This window comes from Rhinolophus hipposideros (assembly GCF_964194185.1).
Source record: "Rhinolophus hipposideros genome assembly, chromosome: 5".
Classification (NCBI taxonomy): domain Eukaryota; kingdom Metazoa; phylum Chordata; class Mammalia; order Chiroptera; family Rhinolophidae; genus Rhinolophus; species Rhinolophus hipposideros.
Genome location: NC_138051.1, coordinates 75,556,339 through 75,579,544, shown reverse-complemented (window position 1 = coordinate 75,579,544; position 23,206 = coordinate 75,556,339). Strand labels below are relative to the sequence as shown.

Below are 23,206 nucleotides of genomic sequence, written 5' to 3'. Positions count from 1 at the left end.
CAAACTTTGTGGGGTGCAGCAAATCAATGTTTAGGACAAGTTATAACGCTGATTGCATATATTAGAGAAGAAGAAAAATCTTGAATAAATAGTCTGCCATTTAATTTAATCAAAAGAAAGCAGGAGAAGAAATAATAAACATTAGAGCAGAAAACAGTGAAATTGAAAACTAGAAGATGGTGACAGAGAGCAGTCCAGTTTCTCTCTTTTGCATGGGGCTTTCCAATTTTTCGAGCACCATTTATTGAAGAGGCTATCTTTTTTCCATTGTATGTTTTTGGCTTCTTTGTCAAAAATCATCTGTCCATGTTTATGTGGGTTTATTTCTGGGTTTTAAATTCTATTCCATTGGTCTGTGTGTCTTTTTTCTGCCAATACCATACTGTTTTGATTATTGTTGCCCTGTAGTACAAACTGAAGTCAGGGACTGTGATACCTCCACCATTGTTCTTCTTGTAAGTATATACATACATATATATGTAGAATTACAATTGACATTCATTATTGTTCAGCTTCAGGTGTACAGTGCAGTGATCAGGCATCTATATCGTCACTGAGGTGGTCTCCCAAATGGGACACGTGTCCATCGGATACCCTACAAAATCTTTACATTATTGATTACGTTCCCCAAATTAATTTTCAAAATCCCGTGGCCATCTTGTAGTTACTGACTGTTTTCTAATCGCCTCATCTTCCCCCTTATCCCCACTCCCCCCGCCCATCTAGCAACCCTCAGTTGTTTGTTTCCTTCTTTATCCTGTGTGTTATGTTTAAGTGTATAGTGTCCTATTTGATGTAGGGGTTGCCATTTCCTGCTTCTGTCTGTTTGTAATACTAGTGATGGTTTTGTATTCTTTTGCTTTTCTGTTTCAGGTTGAATAGCCTCCTTCAGTATTTCTTGTAGAGCCGACCATGTGTTAGAAAATTTCATCAGCTTCTGTATGTCTGGAAAGGTCTTTATTCGTCCTTTACATCTAAAGGATGTCTTTGCTTTATATATTATTCTTGGCTCATAATTTCTCTCTTTCAATAGTGTGAATATTTGATTCCACTCCCTCCTGGCTTGTGGAGTTTCTGCAGAAAACTCTGATGATAATCTGATGGACTTTCCTTTGTAGGTTACCATCTTCTTTCCTGGCTGCCTTGAGGATTCTTTGTTTGTCGTTAATTTTTGACAGCTTCAGTACAAGGTGCCTTTGGAGAAGGTCTGTTGGGATTGAGATAATTAGGTGTTCTATTTGCTTCTTGGATTCGATGATCCAGTGCTTTCCACAAATTTGGAAAATTCTCATCGACTATTTATTTGAGTATATGCTCTGTTCATATACATTGTATCCAAAGTATTTTCTTGGTGACTCTTGTACTATTACATGATGAAATGTGGTGTGCGCACCTTCACCAAGAATTTGGTTGATATTATCACAGTGTAACATTCCCACCCAAAACGTGATTGTTTGAACCTCTCCGCAGCTTTGAAATTGGTCACCTAGTTATTATATTCACATTTAGATGGACTTCTGATGAAGCATCTCTTATTCTGTGGCCAAAATTGGATTGCAACTACATAATCAGCACTCCATTTGAAAAACCGGTATTATCATATTGGATTTAAAAATTCACGAATCCGGTAGTTGTTATCTACAAATAAAACATGAAAAATAAAGTAGCAGATAAAAGTAAAATGATATGGAAAAGCGATATTATGAATGCACTAGTCAAAGAACACTGGGAATGTGAAATTAATGTTGAAAAACTAGATTTCAAAAGAAAGAACGTTGACAGGGATAAAATGAGAAAATTCATAATGACGAAGTGTTTAGTTGTTCACGATGTAAGGATTCTGCACATATATGCAACTACTAATAAAACTGAAGTTACGTGAAGCAAAATCTGAAAATTGAAGAAGAAATAGATTAGTCCACCTGTCATGTGGGGTGTCATGTGGGATCTCAGCTCCCGCTCACCACACAAGAACGCAGGATACAGTGAGGCCAAAAAGGAACACCCACGGAGCCATAGGTAGGGGAACCACACGACTACATTCTCTCTGGCAGCTGTGTTGGAGACACAGGAAACAGGAGCCACAAGAGCCGCAACCCGCACTCCGCCGCTTGCTAGCTCAGCCACCATCTTCTTGCTAGCTCCCAGTTTTTTTTGCTAGCTTAGCCACAGCAGTTATATTAACGGCCAATGGCTCACTGGTTACAGCTGACGGCCAACTAGCCACAGCTGATGGCCATCCAATCACAGTTGATGGCCGTTTACTACCCGAGTGAGCACCTTTCCACGTGAGGCCGAGAGCCTGGAAACTGCACTCCTGACTCTGTCCCCACACCACCATTATAGGTGAATATTTCAACAGTCCTATCTTAGTAATTGATAGGACAACTGGACAATAAACACATGTAAGACATGACCAACATTACCAATTGACCTACTTGCCATTTGCAGAGCATGCCACACAATGACGGAACATATGTATATACCGATATGTAGTTTTTTCAGGTGCGCAAAGAACACCTTAAGATTGATCATGTCCTGGGTTATATAACAAAAGCCAACAAATTGAAACAAACTGAAATCATGTCAGTTACACCCATTTAATATAATGGAATCAAACAAGAAATCAGTAGCAGAAAGCTTTTTGAAAAATCCACAAATATTTATAAATTAAGCAACTTTTTTCGCAACAAATAATCCCCAAAGAGACAGGAAATATTTTGAATTGAATGAAAGAACAGCAAATCAACATTTGAAAGATGAAGTAGATGCAAACTTATGTCATCAAAAGCTTATATTACAAGGGAAGATATGTTTCAAGTCAATATCAGAGCTTTCACCCTAAAATTCTAGAAAATACAGAGTATAAAAAAATCAAGGAAAAGTGAAGACAGACAATAATGAAGGCCATAATGGACGTACGGACATAAATAAAACAGGAAATAGAAAATAGTAGAGACAAAGCAATGAAACTGAAAGGTTTCATTTGAAACCTTTGTTCTTTGGTTCTTTGAAAAAGATGAGTAAAATTGATGGCTAGTCCGACAAATCGAGAAAAAAGAAGACATAGCTAATTACCATTATCCACAAAGAAAGGCTACATTAGCACAGATCCTTATGTTATTGAAACAATAAGAAGATATTAGGAACAAACTGATCTCAATAAATTCGATTATTTTAATAAAATGGACTAATTTCTTGAACGACAGAAACATTCATAGATCACTAAATAAAGAGATAATTCAAAAACTCATAATAATAACCTAAATACAGTGTGCATATATTATATGAAAAATATATTACAGTTGTTAAAATATAAGTATATGTAATTTTTAATTATATACTTACTATGTAAGTGTAATGAATACTTATACGTATTGTAAGTATTATAAGTATATATGTCTGCAATATATATGTATAGAAAATGAATTTTATAGTTGGAAACCTCTGATCCAGTTTCTTTCATCAATAATTATACCAAAAATTTAAATTATAAATAATACAATAATGCCAAATGTGTACAAAGTCTCCCAGGAAATAACAGTGAAGGGAATCTTCTCACCACATTTTATTAAGCCAACATCACCTTATTTAGAAAAGCAAACTATTCTAAGACAAGAAATCCTCAGACCCCTATACCTTAAGAATACAGGAAGAAACATGTATTAGGAAATCAAATCCAATGATATACAGAAAGCATAATACTTTACCAAGCGGGGTTTATTGTGGGGAGGAAAGGTTTATACCAGTCAAAGTTCAATCTGTGTAATTCACCATTTTGAAAACTAAACAATGAAAACCAGCAATTATGAAGTGTGGTCAACCTTGCCTTCAAGGTTAAGTGCTTCCATCCATAACCCAACATTCTTAGTAGTACTGTAGAGCTCAGTACTGTAATATCTCTGATCCTTTGGCTTCAGAACCCCCAAGAGCTGGTGGAATGGCAAAATTACAGAATTGGCCAAAAGAAATTCAGAGGATATGGGCAATTGCTACCTACGGTAACTAAACAAGAAGCCACGTTTGAAAGTGTAGCAGTAAAATTGGCCCCATCTTGGGGCCTCTTTTCTGCTTCAGACCCACTGGTGTTTAACCAATGGCACCAGATCACATGAAAATCTAGTTGTAATCTGAGTCAATTGTGTTTCTATGGCAAATTTTAAAAGCATAAATAGGTGAGATAACTGTGAAAACATTTAAAATTTCTATTGACATAAAAACGAATTTAGGCCAATCACAACACATTGTTAGGAATTGCATAGAAAGTTACAACTACTCATTTTCTCACAGATGGCACCTTATTCTTGTAACCCCACGTGGCAGAAAGGCTGAGAGATCCCTCCGGAGCCTCTTTTATAAAGATACTAATCCCATTCATGAGGGGTCTGCTCCCAGGACCTAATCACTTCCCAAGGCTTCACCTCCTAATACCATCCCCCTTAGGGGGTCAGGATTTCAACCTATGAATTTTGGTGGGACACAGACATTCAATCTTTAGGACACACCAATCCAGATACATAAGTTTCCCATCACACCAGGAAGTTCATTCCATTCCTCCATTTTCACATCAGGAAGCTACTGATACAAATTCTATTGCCATAGCTTATTTTGGACTATTTTAGAACTTCATAAAAGATAAGTCATATATTAAGTTCCTTTGGTCCGATTTCTTTCTATCATTATATCTATGAGTTCTATCCATGTTCTCAACGTATGAGAAGTCTGTTCTGATGTATTGAGGATTACTCCACTGGATGAACACACCACTTTGTTTATCCATTGGATTATGAAGCACTGGTTTGTTTGTTTCCAGCCTGTGGGGTACATTTATGGACAGTGCTGCTATGAACATTCATATACAAGTTGTAGTGGGATATTTCCTGGGACTGGAATCACCAGGACATAGGGTAGGTATAAGTTTCCCTTTACGAGAAACTTTTATCATACACCCTAATTTTTCTACTCATGACATCTATTTGCTCTTTCTTTCCATGAATCACCCCTCACCGCATTCAGTTTTTACAAAGTATGAGAGAATCGACTTCTCAAAATTCTTGTGAGAAGAAGCTTCCACTTTCCTCTCCATTCTTTGCTTTAATTCCATGTAGATGCCTTATCTCCTCTAAGCTTGAGGAAAAAGAAGCCGCAAAGTGTCTTCAAACTGGACCAACCCCACTTCTTCTTCCCCTGTGATTTCTCCAGGAGACCAGGGGACCTTTCAGCCCAGGATGCCCACCTCACTGAGCACAGCCTCCCCTAATGAGCACACCATTGTTATGTAATAGCTCCCCCTCCCTCCTCCACCTCTCTGGGGGTGGGAAGCCTCCAGCCTCTCTCTGCTCTCCTCCTGACTACACTGCTGGCAAAGCTGCTCTTTCAGAGTTGGTCTTGCCTGCCTCCCACCTGACTGCAGTTTCCGTGGTCATAGGCTCCCTCACCCATGGGGCCTGCCTGGGCCCAGGCCCACCTGACTGGTGACCTCTGGCTGCCTCTGCTCTGGCTACTGCTGTCCCAGGTGTGCTGCTCCCATGCCCTACCAGGATGGCGCTTCACTTCCTCGGAAGTTGTGATCCCCAGGAAGGTGTCCCACAGGACGGTTGGAGCTGGGCTGCAAAACCAGCTCTCCTACAAGATTCCCCTCAGGGGCCGCAGACATGTGCTTCACATGAAGGAAAAGAAGAGCTTGCTGCCCAGACATTTTCCTGTCGTCACCGACAACGACCAAGGCGCCATGCAGGAGGACTACCCCTTTGTCCCTCGAAACTGTTACTACTACAGCTACCTGGAAGGGGTTCCTGCGTCCAGGGGTACACTGGACACTTGCTATGGGGGTCTGCGTGGCATGCTACAGGTGGATGACTTCACTTACGAAATCAAACCACTGGAGGCTTCTTCCAAATTTGAGCATGTGGTTTCTCTGCTTGTGTCAGAAGCAAGATCTGCAGAAGTTGAAAGGTGTAAGATTGAAGGGGAAGACACCAATGAAGCATATGGAGAGGCAGGACTTGCTGAGACCCCTAGAGCAGCCCCTGTGTATTTGTGGTGGCCACATCGGAAATACTTGAAACTTCACTATACAGTTTCTCATTCATTGTATATGATGAGGCCTAATAAGACAGAAGTCATAGAGCGTATGGTGATGTTAAACAGCATAGTACATACCATTTACCATCATAATCATCTTGATGTTTATATACGTGTTTTGTGCATATGGGAACATGAAGATGCGATAAATGTAAAATCCGGAGGTGGTTACCATATCACAGAATATTTTGGTTTGTGGAAATGGCACACTTGGTATCTCAGCATTCCTCATGACACTTCAGTGCTTCTCACAGGACATAAGGTCGATGGAGAAGTATATTTTGCCTTTTTCAATGGAGTATGCAACCCCAACTGGGGGGCAGTATTTGTATATGTAGGAAATTTTCATATATTTTTAGCTGCTACCTTTTCCGCACACGCATTAGGTCATAATTTAGGTCTTCCTCATGACAGACCTGGTTGTAAATGTTTCCGAAGAACCTTCTGTGTCATGTCTCTTACGCCTAGTGTTAATGATATGCTTAGCAATTGTTCTTATGAGCGACTGCATGCTCTGGTTTCTGCTGCATCTGACAGTTGTTTAAGTCTGGTAAATGTACCATACGATAATTTTCCTTATGTCGCTCCTCGTTGTGGTGACAAGATCATAGATCAGGGGGAAGAATGTGACTGTGGCTCCTTAAGAGATTGTGCTGAGGATAAATGTTGTCAGACCAATTGTTCCCTCTCCATTGGCTATAAATGCAGTGAAGGAGGTTGCTGTGTGGACTGTAAACTTGCCCCTCCGGGATGGATTTGCAGAGACACGCTCGGCATTTGTGATCTACCAGAATACTGTAACGGACAAAGCCCTGTCTGTCCAAGTGACTCTTACATCCAGGATGGAACCCCATGTTCAGCATTAGCCGTTTGCGTGAGAGGAAACTGTACTGACCGTGACGCACAGTGTCAAGCCCTTTTTGGCTACCAGGTAAAAGATGGTTCACCAGCATGCTATAATAAATTGAATATAATAGGTGACCGATTTGGAAACTGTGGGGTGAGGACTACACGAGGAAAAGGAAGACCTTTTAAGTGTGAACCAAAGGATGTCTTTTGTGGAATGTTGCACTGTAGTCATGTCCAAGAAGTTCCTGGAGGGGGCGAGCACACTACATTCCGTCATATAATGGTAGACGCTGTTCGACAAGAAAAATGCTTTGGATTTGAGGCACATTTTGGGGCAGAAGTGCCAGAATTCGGACTTGTAGTGGATGGTGCCACGTGTGGGCCAGGAAAGTACTGTTTGAGACAGAATTGTACTTTTTATCAAGACATGGGTTTTGACTGTGATGTGAAGACGTGCAGTTTCAGAGGGGTGTGCAACGACAAGAAACATTGTCACTGTCAGAAAGGATGGAGCCCCCCATTATGTCAGAAAGGAGGATCGGGTGGGAGTATAGATAGCGGCCCCCCACCTGGCAAAGAACTAGGTGTCCGTGCAAAAGTAATTGTTAGTGTAAACATTGCAATTGTTCTAATTTTCATTCGTGAAGTAGTTTTAGTGCTTTCAATCATTATTGGAGGCTATTCACTATTAGCTATAGGTAGGTAGGAGTAAAAGTTAAACCGGGAATGAAACAGCATCCCTTGACCCTGCGTGACTGCTAACTGGGAACTACACAATAGAGAAAATCACACTGGCACTTACTGGCAGAAATGATCAATAATCACTCTGATCATTGAAAAATGCTATAGCTCTTCTGAGGTTGTCATCTTGAAATAAAATGACTTAGCAATTTCAATTCATTTAACATCTCCTGTGTGGTTTTATTGTTAATATTCTCGTGGAAGATAGTAGGAAATTTTAGATTCACTAACAATAGGACCTGTACTTTTTTAAGGTGTTGATTGTAAGGTCTTATAAATGCGCCTGTAGCAAATCTCGTGTGTACCGCTATGCGCTTTTTCATAACAGTTTTCCCCAAATGGTTAGGTCCTAGATTTTTGTTATTTTTTCATTTTATTCCTAGTGTTAAACAAATAGCATAAAAAAGTAACCAGTGGCAGATATAATAAAATGATCTGATTTTGTACAATAGCCACTGGAATTCCAACATATCTACAGCTTGCTGAGTTTATGATCTTGGACAAAGTCTTCGTCTCTCAAAGTTTCCATGTCTAAACGCTACATTGAAAGGTGAAACGTACTTTTCTGGGGTTTTGTGATGATAAAAGAAAGCAGCTAAGAAAGGTGTGGATTATTTTAGGCAGTTAATTCCTGCCAGCTGCTAGCATTCTCATCATTTTGGATTGTGCTAAACCCAGGTATTAGAAATATAATGACTTCAGCATTGTATCGTTAGCCTAAAACAGTTGCATAAGGAGCCATATATTATTGGTATATTTCTAAGGCCTCTTGTTATTAATGCCATAGTATCTCTCATTTAAAATCTCTGTGATTGCCTATGTACAGGTCTATAAATACAGGAAGCTGACTTATATATGTACAGAGACCAAAATTTAGGTTGAAAGAAATAGGAAGCAATCACTTTAGAAATGGTGCTCTAGAGAGGGTCTGATAAGTGATAAGTGCAATGTAGATGCCTCAGGCCTTGGATCAAAACTCATTTTGAAAATGTGCAGTCCAGATGTGGGCAGCCACCCAAGGGAGGGGCGGGATGCAGCAGTAGGATCGCGATCAATAGGATCGCCACTCTGTGGCCCTGTGTGTGTCCACACAGCTCTCAGGAGCAGCGCTTCTTGTGCAGGTAGCTTACCTGGTGGACGGGTCCATATCTCCGTCCATGACGGGTCTGAACCCATTTACTATGCCCCTGTGAAACATGTGTGAATGCATGTACACTTGGTACCACAATCTACTAAAATCAAAGTTGGATGACCATTTGCTAAATGATTATTTCTTGTTGATCCAAAGGCAATTGTTGAAAGTAACATGTGTCTTCCAGGAGTAGAGTCATTCTGTTTCTTAGCTTCCTCTCCAACGCTGATTACCAAATCCAACAGAATTACCAAATTTTACGGTAATTGTGGTCCCTTTGTTTTGGGCTGTAAAGTGCAGCCACTTGGCCTCTTATTTTGTAAGATCTCATTATCGCCATCACTATTGACAAACATTGATCTGTGACAATCTGTCCTACCATCAAACTGGCCTACAAGAGGAGAGACACAACTGAACTCTTTAGAAAATGATTTTGTCCCTTGCACTGGTGCTTTCTTTAAAAATTTTACTGAGATATAATTGACGTATAACATTATATTCATTTTAGGTGTACAATATAATGGTTTGATATTTGTCTATATCGTAAAATGAACACCACAATGTGTCTAGTTAACATCTGTCACCATCCATAATTAGAATTTTTTTCTTGTGATGAAAAATTTTAAGGTCTATTGTCTTAGCAACTTCTAAATATATAACACAGTATTATTAACTATAGTCACTATGCCGTATATTGTACCCCCATGGATTATTTTATAATTGGAAATTTGTATTTTTTGACTCTCTATTCATTTCACTCACCTCCAGACTTCCATCTCTGGCAACCTCCAATCTGTTTTCTGTATCTATACCAGAGCATTCCTGATGGGTTCTCTGTTTTCACATAATTTATGCAATGAGCATGCCTAATTATCTCAGCTTTGTTCTCCTAACTTCCAGGAAAAATTAGGCATTTACACTTTTACCAGCATGGGCTATTGCTTTCTCCCTGCTTCTATGTATCATTCTAGAAGTGAGTTTGCCCCGTTTCTTGGGATGGTGTCCTTGCCAGGGTGATTCTTGTTGCTACTTCAGTGTGTAATCTCATTCCTTTCATATCATGGCTTATACATGTCTAGCCAGGTTATGCTCAGTATGGCACAACAGCCCAGGTAAGGGAGGGCAGTCAGGAAGAAAAGTGGGGACAATTCCTTATGGGGGACAAGCTATGAGTGGGTTCACATGGATCCGCAGAGCTAGTATCTTCAGAGTCACCTACCCAGATGTCACCATCTCATGTTTAAAGTTCCAGTGTTTTCCAAGCATGGCAGACTTGCTCTGGATGAGCATGTAAAAGTCTCTGGAGTTCTTGGACTCTGTCTAATCCTGTGGTTGCTCCTTAGCTACAATTTCTCTCTCCCTATCTCTCCTCCCTGCCCCCCTTCCCCCCGTTACCCTGGGAGATATGGGCTGTTTGTAAGTAACCAGAAAAGCTTTCTGCAACTCACAAAAAGCTTTTCTTGTGTGTGGATTTTGTTGTTTCATTTTTCCAGTTTCATTAAGGTATAATTGAAATATAAGGTATATGTTTAAGGTATACAACATATGATTTGATGCATTATATATTATGAAATAATTACCACAATAAGTTTAGTCAAATCCATCACCTCACATAGTCTCAAAAGTTGTCTTGTGGTGAGAACTTTTAAGATCTATGCACTCTCTTTGCAAATTTCAAATATACAATACAATATTGTGAAGTATTAAACCATGCATATATAGTCAACTAATATCTACACGGGAACCAAGAACACTCTATGGTGAAGATAGTCTCTTCAATAAATGGTTATGGAAAAATTGGATATTCACAAGCAAAATAATGAAACTAGACTTCTATCTTACCCTACCTACAAAAATTAACATGAAATAGACTAAAGACTTAAATGTAGTACTTAAAGCCATAAAACTCCTAGCAGAAAACTGGGAAAAATCTCCTTGACATTGGTCTTGGCAATGGTTTTTCACAAAAAGCCTTTAACTTTTAATAAACTAGGGCAGTTACCCTAGTTCTCATTACCTTTTTCAGGTCATCAACTGTATCGATAAGTATTATCGATTGCTGTGCACAGTCTTATTTTCAAGGCCCGACACGCAAGACACACCACCACAAGCCGGGATGAAGGGGTTAAAGAGTTTTATTACAAAGTGAAAGTAAGAGAAGATAGAGATTAGGGGAATATATTATCATACCACTAACAAGCAAGGAGGCAATTCATCATTCCACCAGGGCTCAGTCAATTAGAGTTGTAGAAACAGCAACGGCCTTTCATCAGCATGGCAAAATCCCACTCCAGTAAAGTTATCAGCATGGGCGAAACACCTTGCAGCAGCCCAGGCGGCCGGGGAACAACAACTACTGCTGCTGCTCCGCCTCTGTTTTCTGGTGTTTTAGGACTTCACTAACAACAGCGGCAAGGAGCCAATTAGCATACGTGTTAACAACACAAGGAACTGGTCTCGGATCTGGCTAGGAGCCGGGGCCAGTCCTTGGTATGAGATTAGATGTATCAGAGCTCGGCCCACCTGTACCAAGGCGAAGGCCAGGCTCCACATCCTGTAAATATTTTCTTGGTCCTTGGGAGGGTAGCCAATCCGTCCAAGGCCAAGCACGTATCCCAGCCACTATGAGAGCTTACATCCCCAAATGTTCCCAGGCAGACCTTCATATATTCTATTCCTTACATCAACACAACTTAGTAATAACCAGTCAACTTTGCCATCCTGTAGACATTGCTGCCTCCATCTTTCAAGTGCTTACATCATTACACATGAGAGTGTTGCCCTCTTCCGGGACCTTTTCCTAGATGGTCACTGGTAAATTCTTCAACACTGGGCTCCACCTTGTGCTAGGGATTATTTTTTACCCACAATCCTCTTCGATAGGGTTATCCTTGCCAGCTGAGTATTGATTGAACTGGTCCCCAAACCCCATCTCACTGGTTTTGTCAGGCCACTCTCAGCCCCACTTATGTCATTTCAGGTTCTTTGAGAAGCAGATGTCAAGACAGAATTAGACATTTAGGAGGTTTATTGAGGGAAATATCTATAATAATAAAGAAGGAGTAAGAGTAGACAGAAGGAGAGTTCAGGCTGCAATGCCTTTCCTGTAAAAGGAGGGAGAAAAAATAAGAATTGTGTTGGAAGAGGCTCAGACCACAGAGTAGGTCTGAATCAGGTTCATCCAGGCCAGTGAAGAGCCCTTGAGCCAGAGTGACTCATTACATTTCTTATGGGTAGCAATGGCTCTCTTCAAGTCCCACCATGCTCAAACATGGCCGAAGCTTCCCAAGAGAAACATGGCCTGGAGTGAATGTCTCCATGGATTCAAAAATGCAGCAACTGCACTTTTGGACAAGATTGCAGAGTAGATAAACATTGTACTCACCTTCTTCCATGACCACATCAAAATTACAACTAAATTATAGAACAACTGAATTAAGCAATACATTAATAAGATCACACATCATGATCAAGTGGGATTCATTCCTGGGATGCAAGGCTGGTTCAATATCTGCAAATCAATTAACACGATGCACCACATAAAGAAAATGAAAGATAAAAACCATATGATCATATCAATAGATGCAGAGAAAACATTTGACAAAATCCACATCCATTTATGATAAAAACTCTCAGTAAAGTGGGGATACAGGGAACATACCTCAACATAAAAGACAATATGACAAACCCATAGCTAACGTCATACTCAATGGTGAAAAGCTGAAAGCTTTTTCTTTAAGATCAGGAACAACACAGGATGTTTACTTTCACCAATTTTATTCAACATAGTATTGGGAATCCTAGCCACAACAATCAGACAAGAAAAAGAAATAAAAGTGATCCAAATTGGAAAGGAAGAAGTAAAACTGTCATTATTAGCAGATGACGTGATATTATATAGAGAGAAACCTAAAGAATCCACCAAAAAACTATTAGAACTGATAAATGAATTCAGCAAAGTTTTAGGATACAAAATTAACATTCAGAAATTGGTTGCATTTTTATACACCAATAAAGAACTATCATAAAGAGAAATTAAGAAAACAATCCTGTTTACAATTGCATCAAAAATAATTAATTACCTAGGAATAAATTTAACTAAGGAGGTAAAACACCTGTATTCTGAAAACTATAAGTTATTGAAGAGAGAAATTGAAGAAGATACAAATAAATGGAAGGATGGATATATCATGCTCAAGAATAGGAAGAATTAACATCATTAAAATGTCCTTAAAGGGGTGGCTGGTTAACTCAGTTGGTTAGAGTGTGATGCTAATAACACCAAGGTTACCCGTTTGATCCCCACATGGGCCACTGTGAGCTGTGCCCTTCTTAAAAAAAAAAATAAAGTATAATGTCCTTACTACCCAAAGCAATCTATAGATTCAGTGCAATCTCTATCAAAATACCAATGGCATTTTTCACAGAAGTAGAATAGTCTTAAAATTTATATGGAACCACAAAAGACCCTGAATAGCCAAAGCAATCTTGAAAAAGAACAGTACTGGAGATATCACACTGCCTGATATCAAACTGTACTACAAGGTTATAGTAATCAAAACAACATGGTACTGGCATAAACACAGGCATGTAGATCAATGGAACAGAATAGGTATTCCAGAAATAAATCCATATCTATATGGTGAATTAATCTATGATGAAGGAGCCAAGAATATACAATGGGATAAAGAGAGTCTATTCAATAAATGCTGTTGGGATAACTGGACAGATACATGCAAAAAAGAAAAAAAGAAAAGGAAACTAAACTACGTTCTTACACCAGAGACAGAATAAACTCTAAATTGATTAAAGATTTAAATGTGAGACCCAAAACCATAAAACTCCTAGAAGTGAAAATAGGCAGTAAACTCTTTAACATCACTCTTTTTTTATATATATAGTTTTATTTTATTTTATTTTATTTTTACATCCCTCACACCGTGAACCCCCCTCCCCAACATCACTCTTAGCAATATTTATTTTTGGATATGTATCCTCATGCAAGGGAAACAAAAGAAAAATTAAACAAATGATACTACATCAAACTAAATTGTTTTTGCACAGTAAAGGAAACCATCAATAAAACAAATGACAACCTACTGAATAGGAGAAGATATTTGCCAGTGATATATCCAAAAGAGGTTAATGTCCAAAATTTATAAGAAACTCATGTAACTTAACACCAAAAAACTCAAACAATCCAATTTAAAAATGGGTAGAGGACCTGAATAGACATTTCACCAAAGAGGACATACAGATGGCCAATAGACATTTGAAAAGATGCTCAACATCACTAATCATCAGGGAAATGCAAATTAAAACCCCAGTGAGATATCACCTCACACCTGTCAGAATGGCTGTCATCAATAAGTCAACAAAGAACAAGTGTTGGTGAGGATATGGAGAAAAGAGACCTCTTGTGCACTGTTGATGGGATTATAAATTGGTACGACCACTATGGAAAATGGTATGAATGTTTCTCAAAAATTAAAAAAGAACTACCTTATGACCCAGCAATTCTACTTCTGGGTATTTATCTGAAGCAATCCAAAATGCTAATTCAAAAAGATATGTTCACTGCAGCGGTTGTTTACAATAGCCAAGATATGGAAGCAACCCAAGTGTCCACTGATAAACTACTGGATAAAGAGTAAGTGGTACATATATGCAATGGAATATTACACAGCCTTAAAACAGAATGAAATCTTATCATTTATGACAACATTGATGGACCTACAGGTATTATGCTAAGTGAAATAAGTCAGGCAAAGAAAGACAAATATCATATCACTTCTCTTATATGTGGAATCTAAAAAAGATAATAAAAATAAAAAAACCAAAGAAACAAAACAGAAACAAACTCATAGATACAGAGGATGGTCGACAGATTGGGGGTGGGGCAGGAGGTGGGTGAAAAAGGTGAAGGCATTAAGAAGTACAAATTGGCAGTATGACAATAGTCATGGGATATAAAGTACAGCATAGGGAATGTAGTCTGTAATATTGTAATAAATATCTATGTATGGTGTCAGATGGGTACTAACTTACCAGAGTGATCACTTCATAAGTTGTATAAATGCCTAATGACTATGTTGTATACCTGAAACTAATATAATATTTTATGTCAACTGTAATTGAATTTTTTTTTTGGAAAAGGGGGTGAAAAGTATGATGGTTAGAAGCTGTTGATCAGCCATGCTCCCTCAAATGAATGGATTCCCCTGATCAGTGTACTTCTGTGGTCCACAGAATCAGCAGCTGCCTGTAACCAGTAAGGTTTTTTTCAGGGGCTGCACAGAATTTTAAATGGGAATATAATAGGGACCACCAATCTTAAACACTTGAGGTAAACATTATCTCTGCAACTTTATTATATATTCCTCCTATGTTGGTGAAGGAGGCAGTTTAAGGGGCTTTCTCTTGGACTTTGCTGCTTTTATTGTTACCATAGTGTGGGCCCTTCTTGGAGCAATGTCCAACCTTGGTTTCCACACCGGGGGGTCGAACCTGGCGGTATTCAGGCTAGATTCCCAGACCTGGGGTTGAACCTGGCCCCCGTGCAAAACTGGGAATCTTAGCCATTCCAGCTTGTCTCTCACACAGGGTGGCGGATGGGGGGTAGGAGGATTGAACCAGTGTAGTCTGGGCGGAGTGTAGGTTAGCTTCCCACACTGGGGATCCAACCGGGGCCTAGGGGAGAAAAACTGGGAAACTTAGCTGCTAAGTTACCAAAGGATGGGCCCTCCTTGATGCTGTGTCCAGGTTCTTGGCGACTCGAGCAAAGAATTGAACGAGACATAGAGGTAAAGTGGTAAGAGAAAAGTTTATTAGAATAGACAGTACACTCCAAAGAATTAGGAGCGCTGAGAAAAGCGGTTCAAGGTTCAAGGTGGCTGTGGGGACAGAGTCCCAAAGAGCAGTTTTCAGGTTCTCGGCCTCACGTGGAAAGGTGCTGGCTGAGGTAGTAGAAGGTCATCAGCTGTGACTAGTTGGCTGTCGCGTCCCGCGTGAGGAGGGTTGTGGGGAGTGAGAAGGGCGGCGCAAGGTTAAGAAAAGACAGTAGACATGAACAGAGTTTAAGCCTCAAGGACTGGAGGTCCCGTTGGGCCTACGCATTAGCTTTTATTAGTTAGGTGGGGAAGTAAAGGAGATAAAGCTTGTCAATCTCAAGATCTGTGAATTCCATACTCCATAATAGGAAACTGATTCAAGCCAATCATCCTTGCCTGCAGTCAGCTGAACCGTAAGTCTCAGGGTGTATTTAGTTCCCCAAGGGACAAAACCTACATGCATATTATTGTCACACAGCAGCTTATCCGACTATCTCCCGTGTCTTTCCTTGAGGAAAGAAGAGTCTGTGAGACTGTGCCTTTTTGGGACTTTGTTTTATCATGATGTTTACACCTCATGTCTCTCTGTCTGGTCCCCAAAAGATGGTTTGCAGCCAATGGCGAGTAAGATTCCCCACGGGGGGGGGGGGGGATGGGGGAGGGGAGGGCAACTCAAGCCAGGCAGAACCGAGTGCGGACCCCGAATGAGCTGCCTTAGAAGATCTGGGAAGGGGCCTTGCTTCCCCTCCCCCCTGCCTGGGAAAAGCCACTGCTGACTCTGGCTTTCCTCTCTCACCTGATTGTGAGAAAAGTCATGAGAGCGATAAAGATCAGTTCTCTCCGCTTAGCTCAACAGAACAGTTTCAACATGAGAGATTTGTTCCCAGGGAGGTGCATACCTCACCTAAGTCATCATAGGGCTTTCTGCTCTGGCTGCTAGTGGACAGGGATAATTGGTTTGATTCACTTTTGTGACATGATGGATGAGTCTTACAGACCGTGTAAAAAACAATACCACTTCCTTGTATGATTATCAATAAAAGCCACCAGTTGGCCTGATTCTGCGCTCTAGTCTCTTGCCAGACTGTGAGACCCCTTGGTTCTCTGAGATTTAACTGCATTAAGTCTCTGTTTCTTTCTTTCTTAAATCTTAACCTAATGCTGCCCCTTCTCGTTCCCTCACTGCCCATGTTGCGCTGGACGCAACACATATGAATAGATGGAGAGCACATCATTGAATCACTTCCCCTGCAGGTTTTGGGAAGGAATGCAGCCACAGATGCAGAGGCTCTCTTTAGCCGGGGGAAGGTGGAGGGCTGTGCCCACCTCTATGAACTCCATGAGTTCTCCAGTGGGTCCCCACTCGACTGTGCCTGTCTTAGGTTGCTTTCCACGTGGAAAGTCGTACCCATCTTTGGGGCAAAACAGGGAGACATAAGGTGCAAGCACAAAGGTGAAGCAAAGTCCCTGAAAGGATCCATCTCAAGACTCTCCTTTCTTTAGGGGCAGGTACAAGGAGACAGATGGGTAGGCTGCTGCGTGGCAACACAGACTTTAAAATGAAGAACGTATTAAAAGACAAAGATGGGCACTATATAATAATAAAGGGATCAATCCGACAAGAGGACATAACCCTAGTAAACATCTATGCACCTAACACAGGCGCACCTAAATATATAAAACAGGTACTGATGGACATAAAGACAGAGATCAACAGCAACACTATCATAGTAGGGGACTTCAACACACTTCTGACAACAAGGGACAGGTCCTCCAGACAGAAAATCAATATGGAAACAACAGCCTTAAATGATACTTTGGAGCAGTTGGATTTAATTGATATTTTCAGAGCATTTCACCCCAATGCTGCAGAATACACGTTCTTCTCAAGTGCATATGGAACATTTTCCAAGATAGATCATATGTTAGGACACAAAACAAGCCTTGATAAATTTAAGAAAATTGAAATCATACCAATTGTCTTCTCTGACCACAGTGCTATGAAATTAGAAATGAACTACAGGGAAAAAAAACCAGGAAGACACACCAATTCATGAAAGCTGAATAACATGTTACTAAATAATGAATGGGTCAAGCAGCAGATCAAAGAAGAAATCAAAAGATATCTCGAGACAAATGAGAATGAGAACACTACGACCCAAAATTTATGGGATGCTGTGAAAGCAGTCCTAAGAGGGAAGTTCATAGCACTGCAGGCCTACCTAAAGAAACAAGAAACATCACTAATCAACAGTTTATCTTCACACTTAAGGGATCTGGAAAAAGAACAGCAAAATAAGCCCAAAGGGAGCACAAGGAAGGAGATAATAAGGATCAGAGCAGAAATAAATTAAATAGAAACCAGAAAAACAATACAAAAGATCAATGAATCCAAGAGTTGGTTCTTAGAGAAGATAAACAAAATTGACAAACCTTTAGCCAGACTCATTAAAAAAAGGAGAGAGAGGACCCAAATTAATAAAATCAGAAATGAAAGAGGAGAAGTGACAACAGACACCACAGAAATACAAAAAATTTTAAGAAATTACTATGAGCAACTATATGCCAACAAATTTGACAATCTGGAAGAAATGGACAATTTTCTAGAGGCGCACAACCCTCCAAGGCTAACTCAAGAAGAAACAGAAAGCCTGAACAGTCTGATTACCACCAGGGAAATTGAATCAGTAATCAATAATCTCCCAACAAACAAAAGCCCTGGACCAGATGGCTTTACAGGCGAATTTTTCAAAACGTTCAAAAAAGAACTATCACCTATTCTCCTCAAGTTCTTCCAAAAAATCCGGAAGGAAGGAAGACTCCCAAACACTTTTTACGAAGCTACTATCACCCTGATCCCAAAAGCAGACAAAGACACCACAAAAAAAGAAAACTACAGGCCGATATCTCTAATGAACATAGATGCAAAGATTCTCAACAAAATATTAGCGAACAGAATTCAGCAATACATTAAAAAGATCATACACCATGATCAAGTGGGATTCATCCCTGGTATGCAGGGGTTGTTCAACATCCGCAAATCAATCAATGTGATACACCACATTAACAAAATGAAAAATAGAAATCACATGATCATATCAATAGATGCAGGAAAAGCATTTGATAAAATACAGCAACCTTTTATGATAAAAACCCTTAAGAAAGTGGGAATAGAGGGATCATATCTTAACATAATAAAGGCCATATATGACAAACCCACATCTAACATCGTACTCAATGGGGAAAAGCTAAAACCATTCCCCCTAAGATCAGGAACAAGACAAGGTTGCCCACTTTCTCCACTTCTATTCAACATAGTGCTGGAAGTTCTAGCCACAGCAATCAGACAAGAGAAAGAAATAAAAGGCATCCAAATTGGTAAGGAGGAAGTAAAATTATCACTATATGCAGATGATATGATACTATATATAGAGAACCCTAAAGACTCCACCAAGAAACTATTAGAACTGATAGATGAATTTAGTAAAGTAGCAGGCTATAAAATTAATATTCGGAAATCAGTTGCATTTGTATACACCAATGATAAAATATCAGAAGGAGAAATTAAAAAAACAATTCCATTTACAATTGCTCCAAAGACTATAAAATATCTGGGAATAAATCTAACTAAAGATGTAAAAGATCTGTATTCAGAAAATTATACGACACTGAAGAAAGAAATGAAAGAAGACATAAATAGATGGAAACATATTCCATGTTCATGGATAGGAAGAATTAATATAGTTAAAATGTCCATACTGCCTAAGGCAATATACATATTCAACGCAATTCCTATCAAACTACCAACGACGTTTTTCACAGAAATAGAACATATAATCCTGAAATTTATATGGGACCATAAAAGACCCCGGATAGCCTCAGCAATCTTGAGAAATAAGAACAAAGTGGGAGGCATAACGATACCTGATTTCAAACTATACTACAAGGCTACAGTAATCAAAACAGCATGGTACTGGAATAAAAATAGACACATAGATCAATGGAACAGAATAGAGAGTCCAGAAGTAAATCCATGCCTATATGCCCATCTAATCTATGACAATGGAAGCAAGAATGTACGATGGGGTAAAGACAGTCTGTTTAATAAGTGGTGTTGGGAAACCTGGACAGACACATACAAGAAAATGAAGCTGGACCACCTCCTCACACCATATACAAAAATAAATTCAAAACGGCTTAAAGACTTAAATGTAAGATCTGAAACCATAAAATATCTAAAAGAAAATATAGGAAGAAACTTCATGGACATTACCCGGAGCAAGATTTTCACTGATATATCCCCTCGCACGAGGGAAGTAAGAGAAAAAATAAACATGTGGGATTACATCAAACTAAAAAGTTTTTTCACAGCAAAGGAAACCATCAATAAAACAAAAAGGGATCCTACTGAATGGGAAAAGATATTTGCCAATGATATATCTGATAAGGGATTAATATCACAAATCTATAAAAAACTTACTCAACTCAACTTCAAAAAAACAAACAACCCAATTAAAAAATGGGCAGAGGACTTGAGGAGACATTTTTCTAAAAAGGACATACAGAAGGCAAGAAGACATATGAAGAAATGCTCAACCTCACTAACCATCAGAGAAATGCAAATAAAAACCACAATGAGTTACCACCTCACTCCAGTCAAAATGGCCATCATCAATAAATCAACAAACAACAAATGCTGGCGTGGATGTGGAGAAAAGGGAACGCTAGTGCACTGTTGGTGGCATTGCAGATTAGTGCAGCCACTATGGAAAACAGTATGGAGATATCTCAGGAATCTGAAAATGGAACTACCCGATGATCCAGTAATTCCACTCCTAGGCATCTACCCGGAGAAATCCAAAACTCCAATTCAAAAATCAGTATGCACTCCTATGTTTATTGCAGCACTTTACACAATAGCCAAGACATGGAAACAACCGAAATGCCCATCGGTAGATGACTGGATTAAGAAGCTGTGGTACATTTACACAATGGAGTATTACGCAGCCATAAAGAAGAAAGAAATCTTATCATTTGCAACAACATGGAAGGATCTAGAGAACATTATGTTAAGTGAAATAAGTCAGAAAGAGAAAGACAAGTACCATATGATCTCACTTATATGCGGAATCTAAAGAAAAGAACATGTGAATGAACTGATCAGAAACAGTTTTGAGGACACAAAGAAAAAACCGAGAGTTGTTAGATGGGCGGGGGCGAGGGGGGGTTGGGGATAAGGGGAAAGGTGAAGGGATTGGGAGGCGGCTGGTGGCCGCAAGATGGCCTCAGGGTTTTCTGGAAATTAATTTGGGGAACTTATTCAATAATGTTGTAGGGGTTTTTTTGGGTATCCGATGGGCATGCGTCCTATTTGGGAGACCACCTCAGGGATGGTGTGGATGCCTGATCGTGGCGTTGTGCACCAGAGGCTAAACATTAATGAATGCCAACTATAATTTTATGTGTGTGATGTGTTGGCTGGGTGTGAGGTCGGAGGGATGGTGGGTGGGGGGAGGGGGGTTCACAGTGTGAGGGATGTAGATGGTGGGCGTCTAAGTATTACCTTGTCTTGTACACCTGAAACTAATAAAAAAAAATGGTTCTGTAGATTTTTATTTTAACTGGGTAAATCAAGTGACCCAAGGAAGGGGAAAGACTAAGGGAGATATAGGTTTGGAGACATGGGGATTAAGAATCTATTTTCATGATAATTTAAGAAAATTTTGGCCTATTGCTAGCCAAGTTTTGAGATAACAGGTAGACAGCTGGGTTATATGAGACTGATGCTAAGTGAAGAGGAGAGGGCTGGCATATTAATGGCACTTATAACCATGGGAATAAATTAAATTTCTTGTGAAGAGGATGTGTGTGTGTGTGTGTGTGTGTGTGTGTGTTCCAAGGGTGCCAAAAAAATGTATACACATTTTAAGAACTATTATCTATGCTCAAGCAGTTGTTTGCCATCATCAGAAGTGTCTGGAGGTTGATGGTAACCACTTTGAGCACCTCTTGTAACTGCAGAAGTCAAACATGACGTATTCATCTTTTGTTATCGGTATATATTGAGTATTACAATTAATACAGTTTTTTTCCTTTCTTAAAATGTGTATACGTTTTTATGGCATCGTGTGTGTGTGTGTATGCATTCAAAAGAATGGAGAGTACCAATTAAAAAGGCTGCTGTAAGGTGAGATCATTGTAAATACCTTGCTGGTAATTGCTGTTATCAATAGTTAAGGTCTGCAGTGCAATTTTCCCCAAGAACTGGGAAGTTAAAGAAATAATAGTGCTATCAGGGTTAAACTGTAAAACCAACTTGTAATAGGCTGGAGCTGATACACAGTACCATCTTAAAGATATTGAGCAGTTCTAAAGTGTGTAAGACTTCACTGTAATCTGTTTTATGGGATAAATTGTGTCCCCACAAAATTCATATGTTAAAGCTCTAACCTTCACAACATAACCATATTTGGAGATACGGTCTTTTTTTAAAAAAAAGTTTATTTAATTTTTTTGACAATATTACTTTATATTAATTTCAGTTGTATAGCATAGTGGTTAGACATTTGTATAATTTTATAATTTAAGAAGTGATCCTCCTGTCTAGTCTAGCACTCACCTGACACCATCCATAGTTATTACCATATTATTGACTATATTCCCTGTTTCACTTTATATCCATATGACTGTTTTATAACTACGAATTTGTACTTCTTAATCTCTTCATCTTTTTCACCCTGCCCCCCGCAAACCTTCTCCCATCTATCACCTTGATAAATCTAGTACCTATTTGACACCATACATAGTTATTAGAATATTATTAACTATATTCCTTATGCTACATCCTACATACCCAAGATTACTTTATAACAACAAATTTGTACTTCTTAATCTCTTCCCCTTTTTCAAAGCCCACCCCTTCAATACCCGTCCTATCTGGCAACCATCAAAATGTTCTCTGTATCTATGAGTTTGTTTCTGTTTTGTTTGTTTGTTTATTTTACTCTTTAGATTCCATATATAAGCTAAATCACATTGCATCTGTCTTTCTCTGTCTGACACTCCACTCAGCACAGTACCCTCCATGTCCATCCATGCTGCTGCAGATGGTAAGAACCCATTCCCTTCCATGGCCTAGCGATATTCCGTTGTATATATGTACCACCTCCTCTTTACTATTCTTCCATTGACAGACACCCAGGCTGCCTCCACATCTTGGCCATTGTAAACAATGCTGCAATGAAACTGTGCATGCACAGGTCCCTTTGAAGTAGCATTTTGGGTTTCTTCGGAAAAATATCCAGAAGTGGAATTATGGGTCCTTCTTTGTCTCGTTATAGTCTTTGTTTTAAAGTCTGTTTTGTCTGGTAGAAGTATTGCTACCCCAGCTATTTTTTTCCCCATTTTCATGAAATAATTTTTTCTATCCCTTTACTTTAAATCTCTGTGTGACTTTCTATCTGAAGTGTCTTGTAGGCAGCATACATAGGGTTTTGTTTTCTTATCTGTTCAGCCACCCTATGTTTTTTTATTAGAGCATTTAATCCATTTACATTGAAAGTAATTGTTG

General features: G+C 39.3%; 1 pseudogene across 1 annotated transcript; it reads left to right on the top strand.

The window, feature by feature from the left end:
- Window positions 1–5,259: 5,259 nt before the first annotated feature.
- On the top strand, window positions 5,260–7,826 carry LOC308497658 (disintegrin and metalloproteinase domain-containing protein 20-like; annotated as a pseudogene). The gene has a single exon. The product of its transcript is annotated as a disintegrin and metalloproteinase domain-containing protein 20-like (transcript).
- The last annotated feature ends 15,380 nt before the right edge of the window (window positions 7,827–23,206 follow it).